We start from the raw sequence: 24879 nt of genomic DNA, 5'->3' as shown, positions 1-24879 counted from the left end.
AAATCATTTTTTTGTTTGTTTAGTAATTGCAGTTATTTAACTTTGTAAAAACCAAATGCCGCTTTCCAATCAACACGCTATGCATATTTAAATCCGTGAGATTAGCACCACAGTCACTTAACAACGGGCCAACCGCCCCCACCCCCAAACTCCCCGCATGTGACCTTACGCTTCAGAACCCGGCTTGAACTCGGTGAACGAAAACAGGTCGTGATGGCCACGTGCGACAAGGACTTTTGCTGATCGATCGGCTGTTGTGTTGACCTCTCTCTGGTCCCGATCGACGGACGGCGATCGATACGGTAATAATCGATCGAATAACTTCACGCTGGTTGAGTTCATCAACGAGAGAATAACAAATAATACTTGAGAGAAAGTTCGAGCAGCACACAAGAATAAGTTTAAGAACAAACAAACAACAACAACACTATGTTTTCAAAACTTAAGTTACACGCTTCTGTGTAGCCGAACGGGTTCATTGGAAGCTCAATAGATGCTATCGGTCCTTCGCCTGTTTCTAGGTCAATCTAGTCATGCATCTTAGTCTAGGACTTAAATTCTTCCAAGTCATTGGTTTTCCTGGCTGACTCAGGCAACCCATTCCATGCTCTAGTAACACTAGGTAGCCAAAAGGTGTCAGTGGAAGCTAAAGAATGCTATAGGTAGCCAAAAGGTGTCAGTGCAAGCTAAAGAATGCTATAGGTAGCCAAAAGGTGTCACTGGAAGCTAAAGAATGCTATAGGTAGCCAAAAGGTGTCATTGGAAGCTAAAGAATGCTATAGGTAGCCAAAAGGTGTCACTGGAAGCTAAAGAATGCTATAGGTAGCCAAAAGGTGTCATTGGAAGCTAAAGAATGCTATAGGTAGCCAAAAGGTGTCACTGGAAGCTAAAGAATGCTATAGGTAGCCAAAAGGTGTCACTGGAAGCTAAAGAATGCTATAGGTAGCCAAAAGGTGTTATTGGAAGCTAAAGAATGCTATAGGTAGCCAAAAGGTGTTATTGGAAGCTAAAGAATGCTATAGGTAGCCAAAAGGTGTTAGTGGAAGCTAAAGAATGCTATAGGTAGCCAAAAGGTGTCAGTGGAAGCTAAAGAATGCTATAGGTAGCCAAAAGGTGTTATTGGAAGCTAAAGAATGCTATAGGTAGCCAAAAGGTGTTATTGGAAGCTAAAGAATGCTATAGGTAGCCAAAAGGTGTTATTGGAAGCTAAATAATGCTATAGGTAGCCAAAAGGTGTCAGTGGAAGCTAAAGAATGCTATAGGTAGCCAAAAGGTGTCATTGGAAGCTAAAGAATGCTATAGGTAGCCAAAAGGTGTCAGTGGAAGCTAAAGAATGCTATAGGTAGCCAAAAGGTGTCAGTGGAAGCTAAAGAATGCTATAGGTAGCCAAAAGGTGTTATTGGAAACTAAAGAATGCTATAGGTAGCCAAAAGGTGTTATTGGAAGCTAAAGAATGCTATAGGTAGCCAAAAGGTGTTATTGGAAGCTAAAGAATGTTATAGGTAGCCAAAAGGTGTTATTGGAAGCTAAAGAATGTTATAGGTAGCCAAAAGGTGTTATTGGAAGCTAAATAATGCTATAGGTAGCCAAAAGGTGTCAGTGGAAGCTAAAGAATGCTATAGGTAGCCAAAAGGTGTCAGTGGAAGCTAAAGAATGCTATAGATGTCTGTCTTCGGTAAAGGCTTATACCTTTAGTCTCATATGGTTTACCGCGATGTTCCTGAGACTATCCAGCTGTCTCTTTCATGCGCCGTCTGCTGCCAGCTGCTTTTCTCTATGCCAGTGAGGGCGAAAAGGCACCTTAATTCATCTTTATAGCGCACCCGGGAGTCAAATCTGCTCGCTAAAAAAAATCTCCTTTGCCATGCGGTCGACCCATAAGAAATTGGTGTCCGACCCAGCGCAGATGTCAAATAGTAAGTAGTGTTTCTGTCCACACCAGCCTCCAGCAGAACAAGATTATCGGTAAGTATTGTCAGTGCGTGCCGATTATGGAGCGAAGCCACCTTTGAGAAGCGTTCGAGAAGCCTTAGATGCCTATGTTAGAGCATCGAGGTATCAGAGCCAAAAAGTGAGTGAGATAGAGTGCTTTGTAGACTGATCTTTGTTAGTAGGCGGAATCTCTAATAAGTGTCACGGTTTCGGTTGACATTGCCTGTTCTATGTTCACCTCGGGTCATGAGGGTGAAAGACATGTGAAACTCCTGATATAGAAACAGGAACTCTGTGGCATTTTACGTCTCGAGAGACGATCTTTTCCCTTTGCAACTTCTTGTGTGACTAAAGAGGCCAATCCTTGATACACAGCTGCGATCGCAGGTTGGGCATATATAATCACCAGGCGCCGTTGCATTTTCACCCTTCTTTCTGCTTCTGTTGTGTATGACATCTGCAATCCGTGACCCTTCCTTTATGCTCTCTCTCCATGTGAATCTATCCAGTGCCACCTCTTCCCAGCTGCCAGTGTCGATTTTGAAGAGCTTCATGTCGCGTTTGCATACAGCCGTATAACGTAAAAGTGGGCGACCAGCGGCTCTCCTGCCTTCTATTAGATCGCCATACAGGATGTCCTTAGAAGTCGACCTACTGGCATTCTACGAACGTGGCTAAGCCAGCCAAGGCGTCTGCTGCTGATAACAGTAAGAATGACTAAATTGACTCTTAGTCAGTAGTAACCTTAAGGGTCGAGAGAGTGGTCACTGACAGCCAGTAGTATCTTTTGGTCACTTGAAGAGAGTAGTATCTTTTGGTCCGTTGCGGACAGTGGGAACTTAAGTAGAGAGTAGTCACTTGAAATCAGTAAGACAGTTAAGTACCCCGTATTTTTGATAGTTATTTTGTATTTGGAGCTGGATACATATTATTGTTTATCGTTACCCGTTGTGATGCGGACGTTACTTGAAGTCCATTCTGGAGAACTTAACATGTTGGATATATTTGATATTGCTGTTATGCGGATGTGATTATATGTTTCTTATTGGGTTATGTAACTACCAAGAAGTGCATTATTATTATTAAATAAACTTTATATTTTGTCTGCTCAAGTGGATTTAAGTCAATCTGTAACATCTATGTCTGTCACGTGTTGAGTGGTCACACGAACCCCCAGCATTCTTCAACTATACACAATGAGAGCCTGTTACAATCAGTCATACTCTCGTTAGGAGGCGTCATTCAACACTATGCTGCCTAGGTAAGCAAAGCGGTGGACCACATCTAAGGGAGGCCTTATCCTCATTGATTTCTGGTCAACATACATGCATAACTACGTATCCCAAAGCATTGTTTTAAAATTGCGAAATGCCAGCAACAACAAAAGCTGGCACCGTCAATTATAAAGTTAATCTTGTCGCTGATGTAAAAAGAGTATATAAAATATGCATAAAAATAAACTAGTTCGAATCGAACAGAAAATAAAGGGAAACAAACGACATAAAGAAAAAACGGGATAAAAATAGTCAATAAAGGGAGACAACCAATAAAAGGGGCTCTGTGTGGCGGCTTCGATCCGAGTTTTTACATTTTCGATAATAATGACTATGACATACCAGCGGCACTAACCAGCCAGATGAGTGCTGGCTAAATGTACTTTTAATGAAGTATGGCGGTCAGGCACGTACTTATGTGACATAAAAAGTGACAGTAATTATGTGTGGCAGCGCAAACAAGGGTCAATGCGAACCTAAGGGCTTTGTATGGAAGGGGAAGTCTAATTCTCTTGCTACTGAAAGAGGACGCTAGTACATATAAAATATTAGAGGACGCTAGTGGATACAAAATATTAGAGGAAGCTAGTGGATACAAAATATAGTAGAGGACGCCAGTGAATACAAAATATTAGAGGACGCCAGTGGATACAAAATATTAGAGGACGCCAGTGGATACAAAATATTAGAGGACGCTAGTGGACACAAAATATTAGAGGACGCTAGTGGATACAAAATATTAGAGGACGCTAGTGGACACAAAATATTAGAGGACGCTAGTGGATACAAAATATTAGAGGACGCTAGTGGAAACAAAATATTAGTGGACACTAGTGGACACAAAATATTAGAGGACGCTAGTGGAAACAAAATATTAGTGACGCTAATGGGTATTAAATTACAGATAACACCACCGCCTGGTCGTGTAGTTTGCACCTCGGACTGTCGTCTTGGTGGTTCCGAGTTCAAGCCCCCCCCCTCTTCTCTTTCCTCCAGTACCGTCCTGGAGGAGGGCTGGACCAGGATGTAATAGTCTGAACCATGCCCCCAAAGCTAGCCCAGCATGCACCAAACCAACGTAAAAGCAATACTTTATTTAAACTTGGCGAGGCCGATATCAGAGTCCACGCGTCCACGGCTTTGGAACCCCTCAACTCTAGAAAACATGAAGAAACTGGAACAGACTCAAAAATAAAGTAGATTTAATGCAAACAAACAAAACCTAATAAAATACTCAGAAATACAAAAAGAGAAGGATACATATATTATCCATATGTAGGCACATGGGATAGGATGCTCCATCTTTCTAAATCAGCCAGGAAAACGAAAGACTTTAATTTTCTAATTAACATGCATGACTAGAGTGACACACGAATCTCATTAAAAGTAATGTCTGTAATTTATAAGATAAGATAAGATAAGATACAAGAACTACTTTTTTCCTTTAGGAATTAAATCATTGGATATAATCTCTTGTCACACGCAATGTTGAATTGAAACTAGCGTACAAGCGTGTATTTCCTCTGCTATCCTTTTAATTTGAAGTGAAATGGAACATTATAAGACACATTTCCATAAGGATTATTAAGATCTATTATTCTTTTGGACTCCTTCAGTCGCTAAGCGACTTACTGATCATCTCGTATTAAAGTTCTGGAAAACAGCTAATAAGTATTTAAATCACTGAGTACGCTGATACGTCAGTGTTGCATTATAGTAAGATGTTACTTATGCCCCCTTTTTCATGCTCAAGAAACATTTGGTACTTCACGAAATATAAATTGAGGTGTAGTCTCAAATATTCTTGATTAAAAAACATGTAAACGAATGCTTTATTCTTTAATCTTTCTGTATCTATCAATGTACCTTCATATCGTGTCGTCAAAAAATCTCTCTATTCATCTATCAATTTATCTATTCATCTATCAATATATCTATTCATCTATCAATGTATCTATTCATCTATCAATATATCTATTCATCTATCAATATATCTATTCATCTATCAATATATCTATTCATCTATCAATGTATCTATTCATCTATCAATATATCTATTCATCTATCAATGTATCTATTCATCTATCAATGTATCTATTCATCTATCAATGTATCTATTCATCTATCAATGTATCTATTCATCTATCAGTGTATCTATTCATCTATCAATGTATCTATTCATCTATCAATATATCTATTCATCTATCAGTGTATCTATTCATCTATCAATGTATCTATTCATCTATCAATATATCTATTCATCTATCAATGTATCTATTCATCTATCAATATATCTATTCATCTATCAATGTATCTATTCATCTATCAATGTATCTATTCATCTATCAATGTATCTATTCATCTATCAATATATCTATTCATCTATCAATATATCTATTCATCTATCAATATATCTATTATCTATCAATGTATCTTCTTTTTTTTTTGGTGGTTTATTCAGATTATACTTTCACTTACAATAACAGACAAGACAAATAGGTTAACATATCCACGTCCAGACCATATACTACTGTTGAACAGTCAAGGTTAGTGAGAAGTTGTATATAGTTCATGATCATTTACACTGTTCATTGTAATATGTTCAGAAATTGTGGAAACTTGACCATCATTAAGTTAACTATTGTCTTTTATTGTAGACACAGTCGAAGTCCTTGATATTTAAGATTCTTTCGAAAGGAACTGTCTTTAGTTTCTATGGAAGCTCGAAGTTTCCAAGAAACATTAATGTTTTATACATCTATAAATATGTGCATTAATCTTTAAATGTATTTATCCATCCATAAATATATCTATTCATTTATAAATCTATCAATAGCTCTATAAACCTATGCATAATAAATACATTTGTCTCTATCCATCTTTAAATATAATCCGTCTCAGAATTATCTTATCTTATATAATACAGACGTTACTTCATAAAAGAAGATGATTACGTCCTACGCGTCATGCATTTAGTCATGCATATTAACCAATGACTTAAACTCTCTCTCTCTCTCTCTCTCTCTCTCTCTCTCTCTCTCTCTCTCTCTCCCTTTGACAGCTTAAAATTTGAAATGTAAGTTATAAGTAAATTAAATACAATGTCATCACACAAATAAGCTAAATGTAGGCTTATGCGATACGCAGGGGCCGCTCGTAAATAACGCTGACGTGTGGGGCGTCAAGTCAAAATAAATGTGCCCTCTACTGCCCCCGACTGCCCCGACAAGCTTGTTGTAGCAAATATTTGTATGTTGCAACAGATAATGCGTTTTAGCGGTTTTAGTGTGGTCCTTTTTACTCAGCGGTTAAAGTAGTCAAAACATTTACTGAAACAAGCTAAAGAGAGAGAGAGAGAGAGAAAGAGAGAGAAAGAGAGAGAAAACAGACAAAATAGAGAACGAGAGAAAGTGGAAATGAGCAAGATAGAGAGAGAGAGAGAGAAAGAGAAAACAGACATAGCGAGAGAAAGTGAAAATGTGTGTGTGTGTGTGTGAGAGATAGACAGACAGAGTGGTGGATATGTGAACGCAATAGAAGCTTGGTGTCACGGATATAAACAAACAATGGACCTCATTCACCAATCGTAAATAAACAGCATTTAGCCACGTGATACTATTGATATAACTACGAAAAAAAAACTATCACGTGATAGCCTGTGTGTATTGCGTAATTTGTATAGAAGAGATAGAGAATCACGTGGCTAAATGTTGCTTGTTTACGATTGGTGGATGAGGTCCATTGAAAAAAAAATGCCGTTTAAAAACGATTGTATGTGTTCTACAGATGACGAGCCGAAATAACAGATTCAGGATAAAGACACTTTCAGTGAGGTCCAGTAGGGCGTCGGCGCCATCATCCCGTTGGTCGTTAGAAAGACTTTATTCCAACCACCAGGCCTAGAGATGGGGCTCTTCACCCCTGTCCTGTCTGAGGGCTCCCAGCGGTAGGCGGCCATGTTGATTGAATGGGCAAAATCGGACCGTGCCGTGTACACAGCGCACCGTCTCCACTCGCTACAAGAGGCCGAGAACAGTGCTTACTGCGGGGAGCTTGTCTCATATTCCTGTACTGTTACCGCCACAATTCCGTGCAAGAGTCGCCACTCCAGGCTCCTGGTTCTGATGACGACCCCTTTAGTGGAACAACGTGACGGACTTTTTGGACTGGGTTCCGGGAGTTTTTTCCATCTCAACCCCGAGTGAGAGAAAAAAAAAACAAAAGCTGACCCAGGGAAGCCCGGCCGGGCCTGGTTCGCTACTCGTACTTAGCCTATCTACTTCCACTACTAGACCGTTTTCACCTGAGGCGCCACGTTGAGGCGACGGATAGCTGGAATCCTCCGGGGATAAAGACACATATTAAACTTGAATAGTTATGAGCTATAGTCGGCGTGAAGTGGATAAAGACAACCTTCACACCGACTAAAGCTCATAAATATTCAAGTTTAAGAATTGCGTATAACTGTCTCCGTACAATTCTCTTTCATTTCGCCTTTTCAAATTTAGTTTCGTGACCCAGATTAAAAAAAAAAAAAAAAAATCTGTGCACTTTATCAAAACTTTTTGCTTTAACTAGATCTCGGCTCCGACTCGCATTTCTTAGAGCAGTGGCGTAGCATCCATGGCGCGAAGGAGTTCAATGAACTCAGGCCCACGAGCATTAGGGGACCACAGCCTGTGGAGTAGCAGCTATGGCGCAAAGGGGTTCAATGAACTCGGGCCCACGGCCATTAGGGGGCCCACAGCCTGTGGAGTAGCAGCAATGGCGCAAAGGGGTTCAATGAACTCGGGCCCACGGCCATTAGGGGGCCCACAGCCTGTGGAGTAGCAGCAAGGGGTTCATTGCCGTTTGGACCCATCACTCGACTAGTTTTAGCCAAGGCCGGCCCTACCGATTGCGGGGCCCTGTGCGAAACGGATTGCGCGGGGCCTAGTCTGGGTAGGGATAAGGATAACAAGTGAAAAATTATGATTTTTTTTATAGAAAAAATAAATTTGTCTTTGCATTTTATTCATACTTTACAATTGCAAAATCACGATCAAATTAACCTTAGGAGCTATCTACAATAGAAGGTAGTTTTCCAACAAAAAGCCGATAAACATTCAGATCTGCCTTTTAGATTTACTATTGACTAGCAAAATATCGATTTTTATTTTTATTTAAGAGATCGAGATAGATTTAGATCTTTATGCCATTCACTATTACAAGAAATTAAGTATTGGAACTTCCCGTTGAGTTTAAAATTCACACTATTATTTTTATTAAATTTAAGCTGACAATGCCGTCTTTATTCAATCGAGAGGCCGCGGAAACCCTGCTTTAAGTTAAAATGGCTTAATTTTAAAATGTATAACTAGAGTTAGCGCGGGGTCTATGAAAGTGCGGGGCCCACTGCGGCCGCATATGTTCCAGTGCCCTAAAGCCGGCCCTGGTTGAAGCCCGTGTGAGAAATTACGGATTAAGTCCTGATGTTCATAAATTAAAATTTTCGAATTTCGACACAGCTGCTAATTATTCAATTTCCTGAAAGCTTAATCAGTCCCTTTTTTTTCTGTATTTAAAATGTGTTATAATAACAAAAATTTTTTGATACTGTCAGACATCCGAAATTAAAAAAAAAAAAAAAAAAAAAAAAAAATTATAGCAAAGAATCTGGAAATCAGTACCGGTTTGTCAACTTGTGGAGGTTTCTCTACTAGTGATTTTGAAAAAAAAACCTCATTGTAATAAACTTCCTTTGGACCTTTCAGCCTGTATACTAAGGCGCAGGACAAACGACTTATCACAAAAGTGATAATGACTAGGTGATGTATAAGAACATTTTCTGCGTTGATTAGCCCAGTTCTAAGTATACTTGGTTGTACATACTGTTTACAATAGGAATTCATCCTTGCTGGCTGACAAAAAGCACCAACAAAAAACATGCATGTGTCTTGGAACCTTTGGGCTTCCATAGAAACTAAAGACAGTTCCTTCCGAAAGAATCCAATATCAGAGAATTCGGGTACGTACATGTGTCTACAACAGAAGGCAATAGTCGGGTAAGTGTTTGTCGAGGTTAAAACACTTCTGGACGAAATTAACGTTAATTGTTGAGTAACATGATCATGGGAAGCGTGGTCGAGAGAACTTGGCTTGGCTTGGCTCGAAGGGGGCTCGAGGTTTGACACCCGACTCGGGCAGAGTTGCGTTTACTGAGCGCCCAAAGGCAGCACGGAAAACCAACTCCTAGATACTCCCTCTCCTTCCCCCCCCCAACTGGTCCACAAATGAGATTGGAACAAAAAGCGCTCTGAGCATGAAAGTAGCGCTATATAAAAGCTATAATAATAATATACAATTTCTCAATAACCTCGACTCCTTAACAGTAGGATATGGTCTGGACGTGGATGCGTTAATCTGTTTGTCTGTTAGTGAAGTGAAATTATAATATTGAGCTATAGCTGGCAATTAAAAGTGTAATTTTGTGTTTCATTCAAGAATGAGTCCCGAAAGTTATCTTTCTTTGACAAGTGGTTAGATCTAGATAGCTCATAGAAATATCTATAGATTGACCTTATAGTTTGTCTATTTAGCTTATCAGCTATATGTGTTTACATTGTATAATGGATTCAATTCAGCATTGGAGACATTGCCTTAGCAACACAATGTTTAGCAAGGGATGACGTAACTTCCGATTGCCTTTTGAGATCAAACCATGTCCGTTCAAAGTCTACGTCGATGGAAGCTCCCTCCACCAGCCCGAATAAAAGCAATCATTCTGTCTGAAAAGGGTTCCAATCTGATGCAAATTCGATACATCCGTTTTTCTTTGATGCCGACATATTAAGACAGAGAGAAGGCCGAAAGTCGAGCACCCTGGGGAGCCCTTATTTTCTTTCTCTATGCAAGCACCTCCGCAAGGGAGTCCGCCATGAAAACGGATCATTAACTCTTTCTCTCCTAACAGACGATACAAACGTTGATTCCATCAGAATGTGGTAAATAACTACGGAGAGAAAGAGTTAAGGAAAGGTGTATGGAAAATGTACGGCTGTTGGGGCTCGCTCTCTCATCACCGCCTGTTCAATAAATTCCATTTGTCCCAAAAAGGGGGTTCATTTTTCTCCCATTATGGCCTATTCGTCTCCTCTGACCAAGCTTTCCACCCAAGCGCCACGCTGGGGCTGTAAAGTGTTGCCAAGGAGGGGAGGTGAAATTAAAAGTAAGCGGCTTTAATAATCGGTATATTTTGATACTTTGGGGTTTCGGCACATCGGCACAATTTAGGCAATGCCATGCCCATTTAATAACAGGTAAAATACATTTAGAAGGACAATCATTATAGAAGTGGAAGTGGGCATTGCTTATTACAAGAACCTTTTGTGGTCATACTTCTAGGCTGACATAAAATAGTTGTGACACAGATTTGTTATTGTCTTGTGCTTCAGTGGGAGAGACAAGGCTCAGGGAGGCTAAGTAAATAACAAAAGATTCACGGACAGACAAAACAACAAGTCGCATCTCAATCGACTTTCTGGGAGAAACTCTTATCTATACTGATATAACTTGTACATTTATATATATTTTTCACCTTTACCTATCCCTTAGTCCGGCGGTTCTCAACATTTTTAGTTCCGCGACTCCTTTTTTACTTCTTCTTCTTCTTCGTTCTCATTGTTATGTTGGAGTGTTCAGATGAGTAGACCAATACATGAGATGAACTACGCAGTGGTTTCCAAATCAGGGAGCTCTTCATATAGTTTCCTTTCTATTGGGGGTGATTTGGGGCCAATGTCTTATACGGGCCTCTTGGTAAAGAGAGCAGTTTTGGAGGACGTGGTCGGCATTCTCAGGTGATACTCCACATGGGCAGTATTCACTGGTTCCAATTTTGAGCTTCCGGTGCATGTGTTGTAGCATTCTGTTGTGTCGGTCCTGAGTCGAAAGATTAGACGTTGGTCTTGTCGGGATAGCTTATAGTAAGCGTCATCTTTCTTGTGATTTGGATGAGAGCTCGTCCATTTCTCATTTATTTTATTTACGATTAATTTCTTCATTTCTTCTGGATAGAGTGCAGAGTTTATTAGTGAGTTAGTTCTCCCACTCTTGGCGAGTGTGTCAGCCTTCTCATTTCCTTCTAGTTCTATATGAGCTGGTATCCATTGAATTACAGTTGTTTTTTTTTGCTGTTGTTGTTGAACTTTTTTATAATTGCCAACTAAGCGGCGACCCCCAACAGTAAATTTTATGTTAATGTTATAAGGTCGTTATCCTAATGTAAGTATCTGAAATGAATAGCTAAATCAATTTAATTACGAAACAATGAATATTGAAAATTTTAAAATAAATTAAATTTAACTTTAGTACTTGCATTTATTTAGTTTTATATCACGTGATCACCATATTCATCTGGTAATATGAAAGCATTCGACGGAGCATAGTAAACAGCTAAGGCAACTGTATTCTACATTGTTGCGCCAGTTTGTCAAATAAATCAACATCATTCTGAAGGTCGAGCTTTTTTTTCCGTTTCACCAAATCAAACATTTTAGGGTAAAATCTTTACAGGATCAGAACTGGTGTCATCTTCTGCATCAAGTCTACTTCTGTATTGAACAAGTTGGAAATTTTTTTATTTTTTTTTTTGGGGGGGGGGAGGGGGTTGAACTGATTTAAGATGACAAAGATGTCAAACAGCTGTGGTTTTTTTTTTTTTGTTGTTTTTTTTCTGTAATTCACTTTCACCGATATGAAATGATTCCAACTGTGGTTTTGTTTTCAAATTACAACTGATCTCATTTATCACAAATACAACAAGGAAAGGTAAAACTTTGCCTCTTGACAGTTAGCTCCCTTCAGTGTGAAATAGCAGAACATTTTGGACGCGTGAAACTCATGACAAAGGTTTGAAAACATTCGACTGTTTAAAACATTCGATCTCGCAACATTGAAAACATTCGACTGTTTAAAACACTCGATCTCGCAACATTGAAAACATTCGACTGTTTAAAACACTCAATCTCGCAACATTGAAAACATTCGACTGTTTAAAACACTCGATCTCGCAACATTGAAAACACTAACGTCATTTTCTATTACTTTTTGTAATTCTTTTGGCATTTACTAAATAGTCATCGACGAGTTTTTGATGACTTTTGGTGGCTCATTTGGTACCAAAAGTTGAAACCCAGATCAACATTTTCATAAGTCACGTGCTGTAGGTATCGGTTCAAAAAGATTGCAAAAGAGAAACTCGTCTCTAAAGTCGACATTCTTACGTAAACCAGTGATTGTGGTCAATTTGCAACATCTTTGGATTCTGAAAGCTGGATGATAGATATTTGAAGTGGAGCCACACCCTTCACAAGCCTCACCAGCATGACAAGACAAGCCTTCACCTGGAGCACCCAAGGAATACGTGGCGCCGCGATTTGGAAGCAGACGCCAAGCTGGTGGGCAAGACGTCTGGACAGTTGGAGAAATTTGCCCAGAACCGAGACGCCTCAAGGAAGCTGGTTGGTGGCATATGTCTCAGACGGGACGACAAGCAGATATAAAAAGATATGTATAATTTCCAGAAGTATCTGATCAATAAATAATCAGACATGTCAGATATTCAGTGAGCCATGTCATTAAATAAAGAGATTGAACTAAATTTAGTTCTGCTGTAATCATTACTCGAGCAATGTATTTGGCGACTGGCAACAGTAAGCTATCTGCAATGATATCTGCAATTGTGGGAAGCGTGGTCGAGAGGCCAAGTGCGCTTGAACTTGGCTTGGCTTGGCTACCTAGAAGGGGGCTCGAGGCTCGACACCCGACTCGGGCAGAGTTGTGTTTACTGAGCGCCTAAAGGCAGCACGGAAAACCAACTCCTAGATACCCCCTCACCCCCCCCCCCAACCGGTCCACAAATGAGATTGGACCAAAGCGCTCTGAGCATGCTGTAAGCATGAAAGTAGCGCTATATAAAAGCTATAATAATAATAATGATGCGAGGTTTCATCGCTCTAGCGATGCTGAGGGCCACCAAATAAGAAGCTTCAACGAATTATATGTTTTGTATCATATTAGCCAGCAGTGAATTTGAGATCTCTTGACTCAGTTTATATTTCAAATACTGTATGTCGGATGTTTGACGTCAAAAAAAAAACGGTTCGGATTTATTGATTGAATTTGATTCTGATAATAGAACGTCGTTACAATTGACGCATTGTGGTTTCTCAATTTTTGCTTGAGCTATTGAAGTAACCATCAAAAAGGGAAATGTTTTGGTTTAGCGACAATGATGCGACTATTAAAAACCTAGACCAGGATTCACGATGTAACGAACGTAAACACAGAATACTCTTGGCAGCTCTAGAGTGAGATCGGCTTTAGTTTCTGGTGTAGATATATTAAGATAATACGACATAAAGATAGAGGCACATTCCTCATCCCATATGCTAGGACAAATTTGTAATAATAGTGCTATTAGAGCATGGAATGGGTTGCCTGAGCCAGCCAGAAAAACCAGTGACTTGGCAGAATTTAAGTCATTGGTTAATATGCATGACTGAATGCATGACGCGTAGGACGTAATCATCTTTTTTTTTGAAGTAACGTCTGTATTGTATAAGATAAGATAAGATACGACATTCGATGGTTCCCTTCATTACGAATTAAACTTCTTGTTCGAGATCGTCCCTCAGCGTCGACTTTACCTTTCTATTGTTGGTATTTCGCCCTGTGTTATTTCGTTATTTGAGTGTTACCTCCGTTCAGACTTATCTGCACAAGACACAGCGCGGAGGCGCCTACAATTGTGTATGTAAATGAGGCGCCTAACTACGTGTATGTAAATGGGGCGTCTTACACTGTGTACGTAAATGAGGCGCCTAACAATGTGTGTGTAAACGAGGCGCCTAACAATGTGTGTGTAAATGAGGCGCCTAACAGTGTGTATGTAAATGAGGCGCCTAACAATGTGTATGTAAACGAGGCGCCTAACAATGTGTATGTATATGAGACGCCAACAATGTGTATGTAAACGAGACGCCTAACAATGTCTATGTAAGAGGCGCCTAACAGTGTGCATGTAAATGAGGCGCCTAACAATGTGTATGTAAATGAGGCGCCTAACAATGTGTATGTAAACGAGACGCCTAACAATGTCTATGTAAGAGGCGCCTAACAGTGTGCATGTAAATGAGGCGCCTAACAATGTGTATGTAAATGAGGCGCCTAACAATGTGTATGTAAACGAGGCGCCTAACAATATGTATGTAAACGAGGCGCCTAACAATGAGTATGTAAACGAGGCGCCTAACAATGAGTATGTAAACGAGGCGCCTAACAATGTGTAAGTAAATTATGCGCCTAATCATGTGTATGTCAATGTATACCTTAGTGACACAGACATCCATTAAAAACATCTAAATGTATTTTCCGAGTGTTTCTTCTCTTCACGCACTGAAGATCTACGAAGATCAAATAATAAAAACTTGTATAGGGCCAGAAAAAAAAACAACAACAAAAGATCAAATCTCTTCCATCTTATCTGACAGCTACTATGAATGGTGTGACTTTTTATGTTGTTCCGGTTTCAGTTTGGTGATTGACGTCGAGACAAACAGACCTTACGTGAAACAAAGTCTACAGGTGACTTCCGGTTGAATTTATCAACTCAATAGTTTCGCTAAGTCTCTGTTTCAGTGGCTAGAGCACAGAATGTAGCAATGTGATTGACTTAGAAATAAGAATAAAAAATTTTAAACCCACTACCCTCGGAAAGAATGTCTATTATTTAGTTGTTGTTGTTGTTGTTGTTTTGTTACATCTAAAAATTCGCGGTACACATCCTTAGACATCGTATGACCTTCGCGGGACATATCCTTTTTTTTTTAATTGATTTATGTGCTGTCATCGAAAATGAATAATTGAGCAAAGTTTCAACTTCGAGAATGGGAAGTGAAAGAAAAAAACGTTTAAAAGAATATATCCAGACAGACTGACAGACGGACAGACAGAGTTAATAGAAAATAGTAAACATTTCGGCAGTTAATCAATATATCTAGCAACCATCCAAACATACAACACATGACTTCAAGAAACCATCCAAAAATATAACAAAACATGACTTTAGGAATTCATCCGAAAAAACAAAACATAACTTTTGAAATTCATCCGAAAATACAATACATGACTTTAGGAGACCATCCGAAAATACAATACATGACTTTAGGAGACCATCCGAAAATACAAAACATGACTTTAGGAGACCATCCGAAAATACGATACATGACTTTAGGAGACCATCCGAAAATACAATACATGACTTTAGGAGACCATCCGAAAATACAAAACATGACTTTAGGAAACCATCCAAAAATACAAAACATGACTTTAGGAGACCATCCGAAAATACAAAACATGACTTTAGGAGACCATCCAAAAATATAGCAAAACATGACTTTAGGAGACCATCCGAAAATACAAAACATGACTTTAGGAGACCATCCGAAAATACAAAACATGACTTCAGAAAATCATCCTAACTTACAACACATGACTCCAGGCCATTTACAAAACCATTAAATCAATTAGATAATCATTCAATAACCACAGTTAGGCCAGGTTCACATTGAATTATATATGTTCATAACTATCAGTTCATGAGTTCCAAGAATGCGTATATATAAATATTTACAATGTAATAATAATAACACTAATAAATCTGCGCATCCTGTGGTATCAGTCGAACTAACAACACAACAGTATCCACAACATTTTCATAATGTAATCGTCCTAATTTTATTTTTTGTATTGATGGAGAAAATTTTGTGGTTGATGCTAGTTTGTAATTCACTGCTTGTGATATTCATGCAGAAAGTATTGACACCTCCCCTTTTTGCCTGCCCGAATGGACCACTTCGGAGGGCCGACTATGAGTTTGTGTTTCTACACAAACTTTGTAGCCTTGTTTTCTGATCAGTTTTGTTTACAAAGTGTTGATGTAAAGTAAATCAGAGCAGCTCGAAGCTGTAAAACAAATCACTTCCCAAACATAAATACTGGTAGAATTGTACATGAAAGGTATAAACACATAATAAGCAGTAATATTAGAATCCAACGACAGAAGAATTGTTGATATTATTTGCACACAATTAGTCTGTGTACATGACGCTGTGCACGTGATTAAGCAGAAAATCTTACATGTGAATCACTAACCGGAACTCGGAGTTGTTGTGGTCCGGGTTAACAGTGAGCGAGAGAGAGAGAGAAGAGAGAGAGAGAGACAGGAAAAATCTCACCATCATTCTATCTCTCACATTTATTATCAGTCTCTTTTTCTCTCTCTCATTCTCTTGGTCTCCGTCAAGCTCTCTCTGCTCTCTCTCTCTCTCTTTTTCTTCCTTCCCCCGCCCCTTTCTGTTTCTTTCACTGGGCATCGCAGTGGTGGAGGCTACCCGAGACTGGACTGAAGGACAATGCAGAGAGGGTGTGATTGTCCCGTTGGTTCCTACTTGACACAGTTCCAGGCCAAACTTCGACTCACGGTGCAACCGCTGGAGAAAGGAAGTGTTTCATTTTCTTGTGTGACTGTCCCAGAGTTCATGAAGACCGATTTGACAGGTTTGAAAAGCTACACGACCTTGACCTACATGGTGACATATGTGCATTACGTATTTAAAAAAGGGGTTTCTGTCCAGGGATTTTGGAAGAGAGGATTTGAACCTCTCAAGCCCTCACCCTGACTCTCTGTCTCTCTTTAACTCTCTTTCTCTCTCTGTCTCTTTCACACTCTGTATCTCATTCTCTCTTTCACTCTCTCTGTCTCTCTTTCACTCTCTATATCTCGCTTTGTCTGTCTCTCTTTTTCACTTTGTCTCTCTCTCTGTCTCTCCTTCAGTATCTCTGTCTCTCTCTCTTTTTCTACCTCCATGTTCCTCTCTTACTCCACCTTCTCTCTCTCTCTGTCTGTCTCTCTCTCTGTCTCTCTCTCACACCCACATCATCCTTCTCTGCTTAATCCCATCAACGATCACTAAAATGTTATTTTCAATTCAATTAATCTTTTGTCATTTATTTACACACCATTTCAATTATCAAACGACCTCTTTTTTTTTTTTGTGGTTCATTCAATTACAATTTTATTGCTGATGTGCATTCTCTCTATGGGGGATTCTCGGGTCGGTTTTTTGTGCAGGGTTTAGAAGTATTACATTTTCTCAGTAACACAACAGACTATTGTTAAAACTACGCAAATTGTAAGATATCTGACTTGATACAAGTCAGTAATAAGAAACTATTAAGAGATGACTGCTTATTAGATTGCTGATATCCAAATTAAAAAAATTTTTTTTTTCTTAAAGGGAGAGAAATGTGCAAAGGTTAAAGATAAATACAGCCAAATCTAATTAATTGGGGCCGTCGGTTAACCAGAACAGCCGCTCATACGGACCAAATCCTAATAACAGCTTTAGATAATTGGAGGCCATGGACGAAGTGACTAGGGTGGCCCCCAAATTATATAGAAAAACAAGAAATTAGGGTGGCCCCGAAATGATATAGAAAAACAAGAAATTAGGGTGACCCCAAATGATATAGAAAAACAAGAAATTAGGGTGGTCCCAAATGATATAGAAAAACAAGAAATTAGGGTGGCCCTGAAATGATATAGAAAAACAAAGAATTTAGGGTGGCCCCCAAATTATATAGAAAAACAAGAAATTAGTTTGGCCCCAAATGATATAGAAAAACAAGAAATTAGGGTGGCCCCAAATGATATAGAAAAACAAGAAATTAGGGTGGCCCCCAAATGATATAGAAAAACAAAGAAATTAGGGTGGTCCCCAAATTATATAGAAAAACAAGAAATTAGGTTGGCCCCAAATAATATAGAAAAACAAGAAATTAGGGTGGCCCCCAAATGATATATAAAAACAAGAAATTAGGGTAACCCCAAATGATATAGAAAAGTAAGAAATTAGGGTGGCCCCAAATGATATAGAAAAGTAAGAAATTAGGGTTTCCCCAAATGAAGCAGAAAAGTAAGAAATTAGGGTGGCCCCCAAATAATATAGAAAAACAAGAAATTAGGGTGGACCCAAATGATAAGGAAAAACAAGAAATTAGGGTGGCCCTCAAATGATATAGAAAAACAAGGAATTAAGGTGGCCCCAAATGAAATAGAAAAACAAGAAATTAGGGTGGCCCCCAAATAATATAAAAAAACAAGAAATAAGGGTGGCCCCCAAATGATATAGAAAAACAAGAAATTAGGGTGGCCCCCAAATAATATAGAAAAACAAGAAATTAAGATCGAAAAATACGTAATGAAATAAAAAACTTCCTTTTATCTATATCTAAATCAACAAAGTAAGTTTAATTCATATAACGTTGATTGCACGAGCAATTCATCCCCAGACTAGAAACAACGTTTCGACCTTTCGACCATTAGGAAGAAACAGTGGCCTTCTAGTGTAGCCTGACAAGCAGATCCAAACATACGAGAATAAACCTTGAGTTATAGTAAAAGATATGGACCGAGGTTAGTAGACATAGAGCCAGGGCCGGAATTTAGTAAGGGCAGGCGGGGGCTACACACTTATTTTTTTCTCTAAAAGAATACTTTTTTCTTTGAGTCCAATGTGAAGCCCCCAACAGTCGGAGCTATAGGCGGCTGCCTAGTTTCCCCAAGCCTTATTCCAGCACGGCTAATAAACGGAAATAAATCCTATCCTATACGTTTGATGTACTTGAGGAGATAACAAAAATCGCTTATTTGGACCAAATCACGTGGTAAGCGAATAAAAAAAAAACGACGCACACACAAACACAAACTTAAACAGGGTCGAAAATTACGACCATTTCAATCCACCGACAACAATGCTAGGAAGAAAATAAAGAGTTGGGGGCCGCAATGTTGGTCGAATAACAGAGAAAGTTTTTTCAAAAAGTGGGACTGGAATTTAGAAAGAATTTTTCTTTTCCTAATTCTGTTACGCATATTGAGAACGTAGGCATTGGGCTGCAGATCGAGTCCAATTTTTTTTTTTTTTTTAGCAAATGTATTTGTCAATGGACAAAGCTTTTAATCAACTTGTTTGTACCTTCACAAGACCAGTTGTTGTTTTTTTTACAAAGCTTATATTAACTCTGTCTGGTAAAAAGTTTGTACATGTCATTTCTCGCACACCCATTTGCGGATCAAGTTGAAACTTTGCAAAATTATTTCTATGGTAACCAAGCCGATGAAAGATGGCCGCCATATCGAAATCTCAAACATCTGGTTGCGTGGTCGAGACAAAGTATACACTCTTAAGGAGGTGTGTGCTAAATGGCCCACCAGTAAAAGTTACATTGATTATCAAAGGGTACTAATTAAATGTTTTGTTTTTAAAATATTAAACAGCTTTACACGAGGTTGTCACTCCTTTTCTCGTTGAAATTGCTGGTCCTTTGAAACGGGAGGCCCTTCTGAAATGTGTGGATCTTTCAAAATGGAGGACCTCTAAAATTGGTGTCCTTAAGAAATTGTAGGCCACCTGAAATTGATAGCCTTCTGATATTGGTGGCCCCCTGAAATTGGAGACCCACTGAAATTGGTAGCTTTCTGAAATTGGTGGTTCTTTGACATCGGTGACCCTTGAAATTAATAAAGTTCGCCTTATAGACCTTGTGGTCTATATGGCATATGATGTAAACGTCATATGTTTCTGTGGCCTACGGTTTACGAAAGTGTCATGTGGCCAGCACAACGACCAATCGCCTTTACCTTTCCCAAACTAATGTCAGGTACCTATTAGAGCTGGGTGGACTCAGAAGCGTCCAAAGATTCCGAAATTAAAAAATCTCTGTCTTCACCAGGATTCGAACTCGGTACCCCCGGTTCTAAGCCAAGCGCTTTATCGCTCAGCCACCGCGCCACCAAGAACGCACAGACCAGAAGCCGATGTAAACAGAAACACCCAATCAGTCCCAAGAAGTGGGAAGTTTGATAGTATGGTGATGGTAAACACGTTCGCTGATCCGGCACAAGAAGCAAAAGTACCGTGAACACGTCCGCTGATCTGGCACAAATAACAGAAGTACCGTGAACACGTCCGCTGATCTGGCACAAATAACAGAAGTACAAGTACTAAGTCAAATGAATAAAACCACAACATGTCTTTGCGTGTGTGCGTGAGTGTGAGACGGTGGGGAGTGGGGGGTTAAGACAGAGAGGACCTGAGCGAAGTTATCTTAATCGCTTGGGAGGTTCTAAATAAAAGATGACATCCCGCCAGGTCAAGAAGACCCAAGTTCGTGTCAACAGCTACACAAGAGTTGCCTGTCAGTACATTGAAGTACGTCCGGGGTTGGGGGAGGGGGGTTACGTGGTTGAAGAGGACTGAGGGAGGAGGGGGGGCGTCAATTAGTAAAAACAGAATAACGTCGTGCTGATTACTTGCACGATAACAATGGTCGTCTGTCGTTACAAAGCTTATATCAACTCACTCTGTCTTTCTGTCGTTACAAAGCGTATATCAACTCACTGTCTGTCTTTACAAAGCTTATATCAACTCACTCTGTCTGTCGTTACAAAGCTTATATCAACTCACTCTGTCTGTCGTTACAAAGCTTATTTCAACTCACTCTGTCTGTCGTTACAAAGCTTATATCAACTCAATCTGTCTGTCGTTACAAAGCTTATATCAACTCACTGTCTGTCTGTCTTTACAAAGCTTATATCAACTCACTCTGTCTGTCTGTCGTTACAAAAATTATTTCAACTCACTCTGTCTGTCGTTACAAAGCTTATTTCAACTCACTCTGTCTGTCGTTACAAAGCTTATATCAACTCACTCTGTCTGTCTGTCGTTACAAAGCTTATTTCAACGTTATTTCTCCCATATCTTTTCTCGGGTGAAACTTTGCACAAATCTTCATTGGCATGGACAAGGCATGAATCAATCATTTTAAAAAATTAACCAATTAGTCAATTGACTACTGGTAATTAATTATTTTGTTTGATACCTATAAGGGAAATTAATCCTTCAGTATTCACAGATATGGATAAAATATGTAGGGTTTGGTCATCTTTTATAATTGTTCACTTCTTTTGCGTACTGAATTTCTTGTGATTACAGAACATCTTTCTGATGACTGATTTTGGGTAACATTAAACAGGCTCCTATTTAATTCTAAGATTATCTTGATCTAATTATTCCAAAAAGTGCGCTATTTGTTCCTTGAATGTTTCTTGCTTTCAGTATTGCTGACGTCTTCCTTGACTTTGTAAAACTTTTTTTTTAAATTAGAATGATTTAAGCAAACACCAGGAGAATGCATGACAGCAGCTCAGAACTCACGAAAACGCAAGAAGCTTACTAGGCAGCGAGTGGTTAAGCGCTTGGTTTGCGAGCCTGGAGGTCTGGGGTTCGAACTCAGTGTAGAATGGGATTTTGAACTTAGGGATTTGTTTAAGGGCGCCCCTGAGTCTAGTGGGTAACTGACTTGGGTTGGTGAAAGTAAAGACTAGCCACATGACAACTTGGTAGTTGACCGCTGGCTAAATGGTAAATGTGACAGAATAACACAGTTCATGGACTCAACTCAAAACTTCTTTATAGGCCAACGTAAGTGTCGTCTGCTAGACAACTCTTTGCACAGCCAACCACATTAACATCATCTGCAGCTCTATAGACAAAAGGTCTGAATGGGGGAACTTTACTTTATTTATGGGAGCTTACTACGATCACCTAGGCCAGGGGTTCTCAACCTGTGGGTCGCGACCCCTTTAGGGGTCGATTGACGATTTGCCAGGGGTCGCCTAAGACCATCGAAAATATGGATTGTTTTTGTCTATTCTTCTATTGCTGTGTGGATGGGGGTCGCCGCAGAGTAGGGATTGTAAAAAGGGGTCGCCGAACTTAAAAGGTTGAGAACCGCTGACCTAGACTGTCCTAGACACTTAACTAGCTAAGGATGACATTAATGTAATTTATTCTGCAGGATACAAGGCACTTCGGAACTAAAATTGCTTCAAACTGTGTCCTTACATTCACCAACTGCTTAAACTATTCAATCGATACAGCTATCGCGCAGAATCATCCAACACTCGATGCGATAATAATAAGGCTTGTGTTCGAATCCGTTGATTAAGGAGTGCAGAGTTGTTTTCACTTTGATGCGCAGTCCATGTTGTGATCTAGATATATAGCCACATCCAACTTACACAAGATACGATACGCTTTTAATGAGTAATACATTACTAACACAAAAAATATTCAAAAACTTCTGCACTATACAAGTTTCAATAAATCCTTACACAAAATTTTGTTGTGCAAATACTGCTTGTCCAGAACCCCTCTTTTTTCAAGCAATGTAAGGACAGACCCTTCCGAAAGAATCCCAATAACTTCGTTCGTCTACAACACAGGACAATGGACAACCCAGTGATCGTCAAGTCTGGACAGTTTAGGAACAATTTTAACGTGAACTGTTGTGTAAACCGTAAACTTATGTTAGTGTCTTATGTGTTGTTGACAATGTCATCTCTTCAGTACTGAATAAAAAAAAATCAAAAAAAAAAAAAAAAAAATTACGGAAATTTAAAAGTAAGAAAACATACTCTCTAATTAATAATAGCAGAAAATTGTAATGGTCCGTATATCAACCGATATCACTGCGTTAACCCTTTGATCAACCACAGGTCTGCACGCTTCTCTTGTGGGTTCGAGGATCGTCACCCGGAACTACGATACTGTAATATGGTGTGAGTGTGTTTCTATGGTGACGGTGGGAAGAGGCTAGCGATTGGTTCTGAATGATGCAAGGTAGGTGGCATTGCCGTCATAGGTGTGACGACTCCAGAACGTGAGACCGAAAAGAAGGGTTATTGTAGTGAGTTACATTCTGTTCAAATAACAAATTATCATTATCCCTCCATAGTAAATTTATTTTGTTTCATATGAATCCGATTTTGGTTATATTATAATAAAGGTTATATTTGGTATTGTTCACAAGTAAGTTCTTCAAGCTATTATTAGTTATATATACATATATATATTTATATAATTTATAATAAAAATTTTATTTATAAAGCGCTGTTAACAAACAATATGTAGGCTCAAGGCGCTGTGATAACATTGCAAACACAAGCACGAGAGCTAAACTGATATCACATGACCAGAAAACATGGATGTCCGTTTCAACCTCTATCACATGTTGAAATTTTTTACAAATTTTAATTAAACTTAATAGTTAGTAAGTAAGAAAAAAAATAATTAAACTACGATTTTCACTATATTAGATATAGTACGCCTACAGCGGTTTAGTTGTCTACCAGAAGTTTGGTGCTACAAGTCAACGGCCGTTGACAACAGATATATCATCCAATCTCTTTAAGCTTAGAGCTGAGATGGTGCGGTCAACAGAATCGAAATAAAATAAAAATATTTCGCCTCGACCTATCCAGCGTTCGTTCTATTCGCTATTAATGCCGAGATTTCTTGTTGAAGATTAGGTGAATGTTTGACTGCGTATTAGTAACATGAATTAGGATTCGAAATCTACTTCAAAAAATGTATTTTAAATGTTACTAAGACATTTGAGATTTGCTATCAAACTAGTGAATCACTCATAAGTAATGTCAACTCATTATTCCATTTTTTCTCTGTGTCAGTTATATACAAATAGTTAAATTTCTTTGGGGTGGGGGAGGGCGTGGTGGCCGAGTGGTAAGGCGCTTGGCTTCCGAACCGAGTGGACCCTGGTTTAAAACTGGGATTAAGCCCACCCAGCTCTAATGTGCAATTAACAAAGTTGGGAAAGTAAAGGCGGTTGGTCGTTGTGCTGGCCGCATGACATCCTCGTTAACCGTCGGCCATAGAAACAAATGACCATTACATCAACTGCCCTATATATCCCATACTTCACTTCACCATTTGCGTTTCTTAATTAGAGGTCCCGATGGCAGCACTGGTCGTATGGTATTCGCTCTGGACAGGTCATGGCTACCAGCCCCACCCCCTCCCCGACGCACCCCAACACGATCGTGTTACGGGAGGTTTGGGCTAGTATGTAATCATCTTAACTGTGAAGGAACTTTCGACATAAAAGAACTATAGGAGTCGACAAAAGTATGAATTTAACACCCAAGACATAACATAAAGTTAACATCCAAGACATAACATAAAGTTAACATCCAAGACATAACATAAAGTTAACATCCAAGACATAACATAAAGTTAACATCCAAGACATAACATAAAGTTAACAACCAAGACATAACATAAAGTTAACATCCAAGACATAACATAAAGTTAACATCCAAGACATAACATAAAGTTAACATCCAAGACATAACATAAAGTTAACATCCAAGACATAACGTAAAGTTAACAACCAAGACATAACATAAAGTTAACATCCAAGACATAACATAAAGTTAACACCCAAGACATAACGTAAAGTTAACAACCAAGACATAACATAAAGTTAACATCCAAGACATAACATAAAGTTAACATCCAAGACATAACGTAAAGTTAACATCCAAGACATAACATAAAGCTAACATCCAAGACATATAAAGTTAACAACCAAGACATAACATAAAGCTAACAACCAAGACATATCGTAAAGCTAACAACCAAGACATAAAGCAAAGGTCACCGCATTCATGAGGTTTTATGCACAGCTCACTTTATCTACAGAACAA

General features: G+C 39.0%; 1 protein-coding gene across 1 annotated transcript in view; it reads right to left on the bottom strand.

The window, feature by feature from the left end:
• The window catches only part of LOC106064009 (cholesterol 7-desaturase nvd-like), a 75541-nt gene that overhangs the window by 49515 nt on the left and 1147 nt on the right, over positions 1 to 24879 (bottom strand). The gene's annotated exons all lie outside the window — the stretch shown is intronic.

Source organism: Biomphalaria glabrata, chromosome 9 (assembly GCF_947242115.1).
Source record: "Biomphalaria glabrata chromosome 9, xgBioGlab47.1, whole genome shotgun sequence".
In the NCBI taxonomy this organism is placed as follows: domain Eukaryota; kingdom Metazoa; phylum Mollusca; class Gastropoda; family Planorbidae; genus Biomphalaria; species Biomphalaria glabrata.
This window is presented reverse-complemented; position numbering and strand designations above follow the sequence as displayed.